At 29.4% G+C, this 13,958-nt stretch overlaps 1 long non-coding RNA gene across 1 annotated transcript; it reads left to right on the forward strand.

The window, feature by feature from the left end:
* Positions 1-230: 230 nt before the first annotated feature.
* On the forward strand, positions 231-1,876 carry LOC126894385 (uncharacterized). The gene is made up of 3 exons (XR_007701387.1): positions 231-620; positions 703-744; positions 1,252-1,876. It is a non-coding gene; the product is annotated as an uncharacterized LOC126894385 (long non-coding RNA).
* The last annotated feature ends 12,082 nt before the right edge of the window (positions 1,877-13,958 follow it).

Consider the following 13,958-nt stretch of genomic DNA (forward strand, 5'->3'; position numbering starts at 1 on the left):
TTATAATATATCATTTTTCTACCATTTTGCTAAAGTTCAATTTCCAAGAAGTCATTACTTATAACTATCGATTTTTAAAAATAAGGTGCTAATTTTTTCCTTAGCTATAAATATATATGTAATTATTGACTTAAATGGTACTCGTATTATAATAATTATTATCGAAAATCGTTAAATTTTAAATTTAAACTCTTTAATATTTTTGCTAATGATAAAAAAAATCAGTATTGTTGGGTGTCAAAATAGCCCTTTATGTTCAATGGCCCTATTGCAGGCTGATTCTTTGGTTTCCATTAATTTCGTCATTGGTAAAATTAACATTAAATAAAAAATAGTTCAAAATATCTATAATTAATTACTCATATTATTATTAAGATAGCAAAACAAACAAAAAAAACGATTTATTTATTAATTTAAATTCATTGCACTGTGTTAAATTAAGAGTATTTAATAACGACGCACAAAAATAGTTACCATAAATGTCAACTATATTTAAAATATGCAAAAAGGCTTTTTTTATTCAAATTGGTGACATCAGTCAGTTCAAATAAATGAAATCATATTGTATTTTGAAAAATTGTAATTGAAAACAACGACCAGTTTATGTGAAATAAATATCAGTAAATATAGTAAAATTTACGAATTTTATAAATGTAAATATTTTGATAAATTTGATTTATTTAAAATTTATTATTTATTCAGAAATAGAAGTTAAAATTTTTCAGAAGAAATATATTGTTACAAGTATGTATAATAAATATAAAAAAATCATTATAATCCTAGTTTTTCTTATTTCTCATTTGGTACATATATTTGGTTCAAATAAACTTAATATAAATAAAGTGAAAAAATTAATTCGAGTTTTTCCCAACATAATGGACTTAAAATTAAATTATCATCGTTACTATGCTCAAAATGATCCGAATAACAAAGATAATATATTGTTTCCAAAGCTTTCAGATAAGAATACACTATTAAATATTGAAAAATCAAAAGTAATTAATATAACTTTAAGGAAATTACTGGTATCCTGTGAAGAAAGCAACATTATTGAATGTTACACAATGTGTTTAAACGTTTATGAAAGTGTATGTTTAACTATTGTTTATCGACTCGCCGAATATATAAGGCAAATAAAACATAGAAAATTTAAATTTCCACACCGATCTTCCTCTAAAAAACTGGTTAAATATTTTACTAGTATATTCATAAAATTGTTGATTTCAACCGAATCACTTGATTGTGTTACAGAGGCATTGGGTAAAAAAAGTCCCCAAAAACGTATGAGCAAAATTAAAGTAAGCAACAGTGGCTTATTGATGTGTATGAATATGTTTCAACATAAAATTAATTTTGTGGATATTGGGGAGTGGGAATTGTCAAAAATTAAAAACAACGAGGTTCTCTTGAATTTACAAGAAAATATCGAAAACACAGCAAAATACATGATAAAGATCAATTTAAAAATATTCAAATCTGTATTGTGATTGTGTACGAGTAATGCTGAGTATTTCAGCTTTTCCATTTATGTTTTGAATATATTATAATTTTATATACATTATTTTTTAACAAAGCAACTTAAAAAGTCGTATGAATTAATTAATTATCCCCCTTGTTAACGATTCAATGATAAAATAAATGTCAAATGGAAATAGTATTTAAACATAAATCGATTATGAAGATTTAATACAATATTGCAAAAACTTTTATAACATTTTTATTAATACAGTGACAAAAGATAGACCTTATGTTTATATTTTACAACCCCACGGGTATATTTGTTTTATTGGACTATGAATAATATAAAAAAGTTATCAATAATATAGTCATTTAATATACAATTGAGAACATTATAGTCACATTATATTTTTTTAATTTTGTTGTTATTACACAACAATGTTTTTGTTTATAACTTTGATATTCTGATAATATCTTAAATAGATAAAACTATTAAAAATATTATATTTTCAAAAAGAATAATATTATTTGATTCAAAAAAATTTACAATTATATGTAATTAAATATTTTTTTTATCCTTTCAGTGATAAATAAACATAAATTTCAATTTTCTTTACTGGGAACCCCTACTTTTCGTTAAATGATATGATGGAAAAAAATGTTGAAACAATTTTGTTCTTATAATTATTTTTGTTAAAATAAAAAGTCCGTTATTTTTTTTCGATAGACTATTATTTTATTATTTATTCTTTAAGTTAAGCGATTTTTGATCAATTAAGCATACAGTAGTCATCATTTGTTACGGGTACAACTCGATATTGTCATATAGAAATCTTATCTATAATAATTTAAGTCTTTTAATTAACGAATACTCTTATATTCATTGCGAGTGTACTATTATACACTATTGAGCGACCTGTGTGTAAAAATAGTCTTGATAATTACCATAAAAATAATTTGAAACGGATTATTGTTAGCTCTTGTATTACGAAAACCAAATTAATAATAAATTTATATTCTAAATTTAATCCAAAAACAATTTTAAAATTTAATTTATCGATAAAAAAAAAATAAAGATTAAAATAGAGGTTCCCTTTAATTAAAAGTAAAATTTAGGTTTTTTATATCTGCAAGAATGAAAAAAAAATATTTATATACAATTTGTTGTTTTTGAATCAAACAATAACTTTCTTCACGAAAATTTAATATTTTTAATAGTTTCCAAGAAAATCCTAAAAATACCTATTTAAAATATAAAAGAATTCATCTGATTTATAATAATAAACAGACAGTAATATAAAAATACTAATAATATGTTGGAGTATTTAATAAATGTGTCTTTTATGTATTGTTTTGAATAAATTATAAGATAAGATAGAATTATAAGATACAAGTTTTATTAAAACGATAAAAAAAAAATTTCACGAAATAACTTTTTTCATTACTAATATTATTAAATCATAATTTTCATAAATATGAATTATAAATAATTTAGTAGGATTATTGTAAATTCTGTTTTCATGCTCTTTATAATAGTCATGTGATCGATTTTATTTCGTCAGCTTTTAAAACGTATCGGGTCGTTATCAAAAAACAAAAGAGTGCTGTTTTTTTTATAAGTAGAATCTGTAGTTCTAAAAAGCGTAAACTCATATGAGAATAAATATTTATACAAGACGAACAGCACTTGAAGTGCCAGTGCTACCGGATTATTAGTCTCCGTCGGTTGTTGACTGGTCGACGATTAAGACATTTCTCATTGCTTAAACGGGAAACAGAAAAAAAATGTGTTGAGCGGAAAGATGCTTCGCTTACAGCTCACTTACACGTCCCCTAATCGCTACGCTTCGCCTTAAAAAACAAAATTAATAAGTCTCTATTAGTGACCGGCTACGCGTATATATTAAAATTAAATCTCATAATGTTAATTCCAATAAAAAATAAATTATATACACCACTGATGTAAAGAGCGGGTATAATGACAAGGCGTTTTTTGTACGTTCAGTAGTCGGAAATATATTTTTGTCGACTGCGCTGTAATTTTCAATGTATTTATGTAAATCGAGTTAGGAGCCGAACAGATAACCGGAGATGGACACTGGTCGATATTAATCACTGTTGGGCTCGTTTTCTTAATTATTATAAACAACTATTTTATACTTACGAATATTATGTATACAACTTAATCTTCCGGCGTTAAATGTTTACAGTATATTTTATCCATACCGAATAATAATTTTATTTTGGGAAACACACCTGAAATGTGTACGTGGGTTATTGTATTCTTTTGCTTTTCCGAATGACGACATAATGTATACAATGCATGTAGAATGAGTTTCACATTAGTACTATAAACCGTCTTCAAATAATTACTACTGATTTGCGCTACTGGTGTGTAGGTTGCAGTATTGGATAGTTAATATTACATTGGAACTAACGAGAAACATTCTCGTTTGATTACACTTGTTAAGTATCTTTAACGCGATGCGTTTATAAATCCCTCGTCTGGTTGTTCCCATACTTAATTTATTGGCGAGAGTAAATATTGACTCGAAAGAGCATTTGAAATAAAACGAATACTTGACAGATATTTTTCTAAAAATCTGTTATCCAACTAAAAAAAAATTTATCATTACTCAATGTTAAATTGAAATACTCTGTTGCTTGTTGACCGATATAGAGTAAAACATTAGTGTTTGGCGCTCATGACTGTTTTGTCATATTTTAAGACCACCTGAATTTAGATTTAAATAATGTTATAACTTGATTAAATTGATGTATTATTGAAAATGGTACTAACTTCAATACAATCGCGGTTTAATCTGATTATTCTGGTGTATTGACACACTATAGAATGTTGTGTTATGCAATAGATTTATAAGAAATTAAAAAATTAAATAATCATTATTGTTTAGAAGTTTTTCTAAAGTTTAATGTACTTAAATAGTAAAAAAATTATCTGATTTGTATATAAAAATATATTTTCTCATCAGGCCTGTTATAACTGTCATTTCCTAGTTAATGTTCTATGATTATTTAATATTTCATCCAAGTACCACAGTAAATTATTAAATGACAACATAAGCTCATAATTCTTTTACATTAATTCTGAATTATCAGTTTTATTTTTATGAATTTATAATATTTATAATCTTCCAATATGTTTTAACAGATAAACAATCTGAACTGTGTACGGAAATCGAGAAATTTACTAGTTTAATAAATCGTATAAACACGACGATTAACTTGTATGACTACCCATTTATTTTCTCGGAATAATCTGTTCTTTACAATTATAAATAATGAAAAATAAATCTAACAAACTGCACATTTACACAATATAATCGCCGGAGCGTATTACAATGGTAAAGAATGTTAGTATAAATAATCATCACATAAGCCGTTTATAATTTGTTTTATGTATCTACACGTGTGTGTATGTATACTATTATAACTCGTTGTAAATTGAAGTTCAAGTCTTTCAACACTCGGCTAAATTCAAAACTTATGCACGCAACCCTTTGCCGTCGCGGTGTTTCATGATTAATAACAATATGTGCAGTATAATGCTAGTAACTCATATATGTAGTTTAACATGCGACATGTTTATAAATTTAAATTATAGTTAGGTGAGACTGAGTACTGAAAATATACGTGCCATACGTCCTTTTTATGAAATCAGTGTATATACATGAAAAAAACTCGTTTCCCGTTGTTAAGGCTAATAATTGGCGTTATTTATTTAACAAGTACTTCATGTAAATTATTATGTGCATAATTTTAAAGGAACATAATGTCTTATGAACACAATATATACAATAAAGGTGGAACAATTTCATATTATTGTGAATACGTGAAATTATTCTTAGTTTATCATCAAATATTATTTTGATATTTTAATAAATTAATTGTTTACAAAATGTAAAGAGTACAAAAATGTATTTGTTGTTAATCTATTAAGTTTAATTTTAATCAAAATCAATATTTTTATCGTAACGAACTATTTGATTTTATCTTTTAAAAAATAAAACGTTTCATGTGTAATATCAAAAAGTGAACATGTGGAATAATTTGTCTGTACTGTTTGAAACACACAAACAAAATGATCTTGAAAAGATGTATTGCATAATGTTTCATAATTTAAAAATAATATATTGTACAACACGCTCGTCAATTTTATAATAATAATAATTAGGTGATGCATCGATGACCTAATTTCATAGATAAGAATAAAACTTAATGTTGATATTTACAAACAATGGCTACAACCATTTAACGAATAATGTAACATTCAACTGATAAGTGAATTTATAATGTATTTATTCTGTGCTGAGAATTAATTATAAAGCTTAATGATTGATTACAAAGCATCGCACTGTTCTATAAAGTACAAATTTTGTAAAAAGTATGCATATGCGTGCATTTATAAAACAGGTGCATTATTGGGTGTAATTATTTTTTACCACATTATTGTGGTGTATAGTTAAGTTTTGATATATGCGTAATTTCCTCAATTTAAAAACGATGATGACTAATGTGTAATAATAAAAACGGCCGACCACATTAATTATTACCGCCGTGTTTGACCCGAAGATTCATTTGTACATAATATGGACAATTGAAACAGTACAACTAGTAACCCTAATAGTTAACAGCTTGACCGGAAGTGCCCTCCGGGTCCTCTGTGCACACGCACGAGTACAATTATACAATCGTGTGTTGTGTATATGCTTTTAAAAGAAGTGTCAATATGTACAGCGAATAAACATAATTTTGTTGTTTTATTAAATTGGCAATAGCGTAGTCTGTGCTATTGGTAATTAAAAAATGTGTTTATCACAGACACGCTTAAGTATTTCACTTTATAGTTGTAAATTCTTTATTTACTTATAAGATTAATTTTTGAAACAATTGCTCCTATTAATAGAGGAATATTCTATTTATATGTTTTAACAAATATTTATTCTGAGGTCTTCCAATTATCGATTAAATTTACAATAATATTTCACTTGCGTAGATAATAATTCTGATCGAGTCAATTTTAATGGGTATTGGTCAAATTACTTTGTCTTAATCGAAAGTTTTATTTACAAACGTTTGAGTTAGATATTTTGAAAACGCTTAACTTTAATAGAAATTTGTATCGTTAAAATTAAAGCTGAATAATACGTCAATATAATGTAAAGTATAAATTCATAAACAATTTTTTAAAAACTACTAGGGATCTAGTAGGAAAAAATAGAGAAAAATATATAAAAACTCAATGGTTCGTGTGCAGTACTCATTTGTTTGCACAGACAAATAGCAATTCGGTAAGTATTATGGTCAAATGATTTCAAATCTAAAGCAAATGTTTTATTCAATTTGACGATTATCATTTGTTGTAAAATTAGTGATGCGCTTAAAAATACCATGGACTTTTTTTGGTGAAAATACAATCTGTGTGTGCTTATGCATGATCTTTATTTTAACAATCCACATGTCAACACACTTTTTAATCAATAATAAAATTAATTTTTCTAGGATAGTTATCGTAATAAGCGATAATGTGTCTCTGTTTTTCAATAGACACTAGAGAGAGATAACTCTTTGACTATTGGAAGTCTTTAAAGTGATCACATCAAATAGTCCCTTTGACAGTCAACTGCTGATGTAATTTTTCTATACACATAAACGCAATAATAGGACCTTCACGTCGGTTTTTTGATGTGTTTCCAATCGGATTTGGTAGGATATCAAACAAATGGATATTACATGAATTCATACCAAAATATTGTAGAATGTAACAAAAGTAGACGAAATATTCCCACGTGATATTTCGAAGATACAAATAGACAATAAAAACGTTATAATAACAATGTGCCATGTAAAAATAATATTTTTCTTAGATCTTCGACGACAACATGGGAATCAATCTGCGTGTGGCCGCCGCTATGACTTTGACCGATGTAACGTATAAAATGCGCATTTTTGTAAAACACATCTTAATACCCGTCACTTGGTGTACAACTACACTAAAACGTATTTCCCAAGTCTATGTGTATGTATCGAATGACTAGCCTTACGGAGGACCCGCAGATCATTTGTCAAAATCTCTCCCACGTCAAAATAGCACAAAACAAGCGCGCACGCTCTTTTCCGCATCATGTACATTTTATTTGGATGAGCGCATCCCTTGGCGACTACAGATCGACCTCACGCCTGTAAACAATACGACCATATCTGTCTTTCTCTCTCTGTCACCCTCAACACTCCCAACGAGAACGTTCCAATAGAAATGCCGAATTTGCGGTCAACGTGATTATTACAACATAATAGTTATAATGTAGTCATCTCTGTGTGGATAGATATACACATTGTGTCCCATCCAACAATCGGATGAGAGGGAAAAGGGTTTTTCGCAAGTCCGCCGACCGTGTGAACCGAAGTACATAAAGACATGACTAATGATGGTCGTGTTGAAAAATCGGACCTCGGTACGTTTGCGTAAATTGCACGACAATTAATAATAGAATTTTACTCTTTTATCCGATAATACCGACTCTATATTACACCACAAGGCAACTCCTTTATGTACAATAATATCAGAATCTAATTCGAATTATTAAACGTATAGTATTTTATTTGGGCACTGTGGGAAAATTAAGTTGGTGACGATCTTCAGAAAGACAAATTAGTATGTTACTGATATAAATTTGCAAATATAGATCTACAAACATTTAATTGACTTCCTTTACAACGGGTAATTTTCATCGAGTCATGGATTTAATTGCGATTACTTTAAAATAAAGTTTAATCTTTGTGTTTTTTTTTTTTTTGAAAATTCTCATAGGTATAAAATTCAATAATTTGGTAGATAAATATAGTTAAATTTATTCAATCGTTGTGATGAAAAATTTATTTTTACGATAAAACTTTTGATGGTTTATCAACTATTCTAGTCAAAACGGTACAACATTTTGACCTCGAATTTTACAAGAAGATGTTTCTGCGATAGATATTGATTCATGTTGTAGTAGTTATCCGCCCATTGAACTATAAGTTATGATAGAAAAACCGATTTATAGTTATACGGTATACAGAATAAAAAATATATCAAATCGTATTCTTGATAAAATGAAATTTTATAATATATTAAATAATGTATNTAGATGTTTCTGCGATAGATATTGATTCATGTTGTAGTAGTTATCCGCCCATTGAACAATAAGTTATGATAGAAAAACCGACTTATAGTTATATGGTACACAGAATAAAAAATACATCAAATCGAATTAGAGATTCTTGATAAAATGAAGTTTTATAATATATTAAATAATGTACATTCACAGCTAGATAACTTGAAGTATGGTTCAACTTATTATTATTCAAAATATTGCTTATATTTTTAATATAACGTAAAATAATATTTGATCGTCTATGTAAAATGAAATATGTAAGACTAATGACAGAGGCTCTGATGCAGATCTTATAATTCATTGGGTCAAATTTAGTTGGTGTGGGTTCACATACGAACCATACTGTTGATTGATGTCGGAGATGACTATCTTCGTTAACAATAATATCATAACCACGGTCGACATCATCGTGTCTCTATTAGTAACTTATACGTTAAAGTAATGCGTACGAACATGTATTATTATGACATTCCGTTGCTGCAGCCGACGTCAAACCATTTAAGGGGGTGAAAACCTTTCGTCGTAGAAACGGAACATTATGCATTGGCATTCGTTGTTTACCGCAGCTACAGGCATTCCTTAGTTCGATATGGAATTCCACTGTAGTTGTAATACCGCGATTTCCTTCAGTCGATCTCCTATTGGTTGGAAAGACTTCCTTATTTTTTCGTGCACATTGTGAAAATCATCGATTAGCATGCACAAAACGTATTCGGTAGGCGCGAGGAACAATCGTGTGTATTGGGCGCGCAGGTGAGAGAAATCAGTATTATTTTGTTGTTGTTGTGATACCCGCTGACACGAAAGCCGGTGACCCATTGACTGATAGACCCCCTGACGATGATTGACTACGGTCAAATCCATCAAAAAAAAATAAAATAATATGTACGCATTCTAAAAAGAAGAAAACTCTACCCGTCCGGCCTGATGGTTGACAATGAAATATACACGGAATAATAATGATATCTATTTTACTCTCCGAGCTATAAGTGTGGTAAACGTATAAAGACGGCGGGCGACGACAATAATCCATCAACATAGACCGCGTTTGACACCCTTTATTTTTTGCCTACCAATGTACATATTATTATAAACACTGCGTGATTGTGTACATACACACAACGACGGGCGGAAGTGTCACCCCTATATTTGCATTAATGCGAGAGCGTATTAAATGTTTAGGGAGGGACAGTCGAGAGAAAACGGGAGGTTTCTCCTGCACACATTTAACGAGTTGTGCAGCATCACGTATGCTATTAACATTTTAATTGTTGTGCCCACAAACTTTTTCCCTTGAGGATTATTGGATCAATGATGGGCTGTGATACTATTTTAAAAGAATCTCTAGAGTTAAGAAAAATACACGTTTTAAAATGTCCGCTGAAGGCTTATCAGGACATATTTTTAGATGCCTTAACGTGTAATAGCTTTATTGTTATTTAGCACTGACGTGATATTTACAAGTTTGTTCTTAGATGAACTACTTCGCTACGTTCCACGGTCGGTCGAAATCACACGACCTGCTCTCAGATATGTATTTATAAAACCACACGAGTTAATTTGTCGCAAGAACTTAAGAGCTTAAATTGGAAGGATTTATTAGTGACCGCGAGATACCATATATTAACCGTTGTTCCCTTTGACGTCTCCGCTCTGACAACGAGCTCAGTATATACCTTAGAGGGCGGTGTGGGATTACTAGCATTATGATACGCATTATTTTTCTCTTATTGGTCCGCCAAAGGTGTGGCTCTCGTCATGGTAGTAAACACGTAAGCAAAACAATAACCGGTTCGCCAATCGACCTGTCTAACACTTCTGTCGGTTCACGACTTCACCAATTAAACACATAGCGCTTCTAATGCATACAATTATGCGTAAAGGTAACGACGACGACGACGTTCTCTTGCCTCCTCCTTTCCCCTCCAGCAATATCGTGCTGTCTTGCTCTGATGTTTTGCTGCTGTATCATCGCTGTCATGTGTTTAAACGAACCGCTTTTATACTTACGTTTTTATCGGTATCGATCTTTGGGACGAATTTTTTATGATGTCTTGTCATGGGCCATAATGTATTTAAACGACGTATTTATTATTGTTATTATTATTATTGTTGTTGTTGTTGATGTAATTTAAATGTTTTAAATATGTTTGCCGTGTCAATAGGTGCGGCTGTTAATACATAAGAGAATAACAGGTATAAAGTAATATGCGATGAACAACCACAGCGGCATTACTTTCTCATTCTTATCGACTGATGGGCCATCAATGTTGTACAAGAAAATCAACCCTCGCATTAATTTTTTATAAATAAAATAGTAAGCTTATGACATTCTTTATGTTACCAAAGGTGATAAAGCACAGCCATAAAAATCACCTTAGCCAGTAGTTCGCATCAGGTTTATTTCTCCAGTAATTTCAATTACTATTAGAATTCATGACCTAATCTACAAGAATATTTATTCAATGAACACCACTGACGGATTCCAAACAGAAGAATAACATTTAATATTTTGTCATTTTCTACAGATCATCTGAAATGACAAAATAACTACAACACATAGTGTTGTATTACCGAGAAGGATATGTACACAAAAATATATGAATAGCATTTGATGGATCAATTGCTCAACACCTGGACAGTGGAGGTGACGGGTGGACGTTGAGTCAAGAATTGCTTTCACTTTTTTAGCGTTAGACTTTCAAAAACGTCGACCGCTTTAAAATCACATTATTAGCCGTACGCGTACTCGTGTGCTTTGTTTTTTTCTGCGGTAAGGTAGACAAAAAATCAAGTTCGACTCCTGTTGGACTTCTATTACCTCCTTCCCACATAATTGTTGTTATAATGTCATGTACCTATGCTTGTTTATTGTTGTGTTGTCCAGCCCCCCGTCGGCTTACAAATGGCGAGCGCAGCTCTTTCTCGCTCAGTGCGTATAACAAATGACCCACAGTTCGTCATAATACAACAATAAAGTTGTATACTAGTAAGTGTAATGTTTGTAATGAGTAATGTTCCAGTTAAAAGAGTACGTAATGATCCGTTCGATGAATCTCATCTTCATTCTTCATATACATGCCCTTACACTCGTTAAAGCCGGTAAGACACATGCACGTTTTACTTTAATGTTGTTACTTCGTACAAAAACGTTCATGGGATACAAAACTTTTTAAACGGTACGCTGAATGTAATTTCTATTCATCCGATATGTTATTAGACGGTAAATCTGTTATAGAAGATACGCATCGTTCAGAATTGAGATGTTACGAACAAACTGAAATCGAGTACATCATTGCTGAGAAGTTGTCGAGATCGGCGTGGTAAATTATGTATAAATTTTTGTGTTTATAAAATAATTTAGACGTATAAATCCAAAATTATAATTATTAATATGTTTACATAAAGTTTACATGTTGTTAATTAAATTTAACTAAACAGACGACGTTCTAGATTTTAATTAGTAAGTGTGACTATCTAAATACACTGTAAAAAACAATCCAAAAATTCCCATACGTCAGTATGATACTTTTAATATACCAGTTACTATTTTACACAAGTAGTACAATTTTGACAGAAAGTATTGAAAATTCCGACACAAATATAACATTTTTATCACTACTTATACTAATTTTCCCGTAGAATGTTTGTGTTAAGAAATTCTAGGACGTGTATGTGAAAATTCGGACATATTTAATAAGAGTGTACTAATTAGTAAAATTATTTCAAGTAGTTTTAATTTGCATATACTCAGAAGATTTTTACTCTCATATGCATGTATACTTTCTTGTATGGAATGGAAATCAAATACTGTAAATTTGATAAATGTTGTTTACCTATTGATGTTTTGGTCTTCGGCGAATGTCTTATTATTTTCGTTTTTGACGTTTGACTTCAATGTCCAAAACATGGGTGACCTTTTGATGTATAAAAGTCATATTATGTATTTGAATTTTTATACCTGCTATAGTGACAAACATGAGGATGGAAACAACAAGCCAAGCATTCTATTATTCAAAAGGTGGGTTTTTCAAAGAAAATATTTTGCATGGGATTCAGTTGTAGGTCAATATATGCTATAAAGACAAACTTACAGTAGATAATAATTGATGCCATATTTTGATACACAACCTGTCATTAAGACTTGTAATATTCATTTTAAATGGGGTGGGTTTCTAATAATTATTTAGATTATTACAAAGTTGAGTATGTGTTTTTAAATTTATAAATGTGTTATGTAAAATTATTGAACAAAAATTTGATAAATAAACTATTTCAAGTTTAATTAATAGTTAATTGCCATTTAATATTTTCTATAATACGATTGGTGATGAAATTTAAGTTTTATGAAGAAAAAGGTTTATTAAACAAAAGTGTTAACTACCACCTACAAATAAAATAATTTCATTATGACACGATATTTTTATTTAGTCTGAACTTTCTCATAGTTACGCTAAGAAATATTATGTTGATAGGATACATTACAAAGGGAATATTTTTTTTCAGAAAGTAACAAATTATTGAATTCATCCAATCATTTGTATTTGAATTTTGTATGTTTAGGATGGTAAAGTCGAGAGTTAGTTTAGATCACTATTAATTATTTGTAAATTATTAATATTATTAAATATGCAGGTATTTCTATATGTATTTAACAATTGTCTGTCAAAAAATAAATAAATAAATAACTGTTGAGTAGTAACATTTTATGATTTTTCTAGGAGACTTGTCTATAATATTATAATTTATTGTTTAAATAATTAAGCTAACTCATTACTTATTTCTTTATTATTATTGTTGTTGTGTTTCAATACACATTAAAGATACAAATATAATCATAAATAACCGTCTAAAATTTTAGCTGTCTATTAATAGACTTTTTTTTTTATAAATATGTTTGCTAAATTATAAATTATTATTTCAGTCACGAGTACAATGTATAAACATACTGGGTACTAATGTGGTATGCGTCAATATTTTGATGGAGTTTTGTTGTAAATTTCCACACGGTTTGGCCGACGGACCGTTAAATACAAACGAGCCGCCACTGCCGGACTGTAATCTCCCAACATTTTCGGGTTTATTTGTAATTTAATACCAGTGCCGCAGAATACGATGTAATTTTAAACCAGTGTTTTGTTAAACTTAAACAGCATAAGATCAGCATGAACTCGAGTGTACAAGATTGGGCGAAACTGCAAATGCTAAGAACTCAAGTAATGAATTGGATAATAAAGTTTTTACATTAAATAGTTTGCAGTACGGAGCCAATACTGTTGACACATTTATCAGTTCTATTGATGTCATTCAAATCATCCAGAT

The sequence above is a fragment of the Daktulosphaira vitifoliae genome, unplaced genomic scaffold (assembly GCF_025091365.1).
Source record: "Daktulosphaira vitifoliae isolate Bord-2020 unplaced genomic scaffold, ASM2509136v1 Scaffold_1, whole genome shotgun sequence".
NCBI classification, from domain to species: domain Eukaryota; kingdom Metazoa; phylum Arthropoda; class Insecta; order Hemiptera; family Phylloxeridae; genus Daktulosphaira; species Daktulosphaira vitifoliae.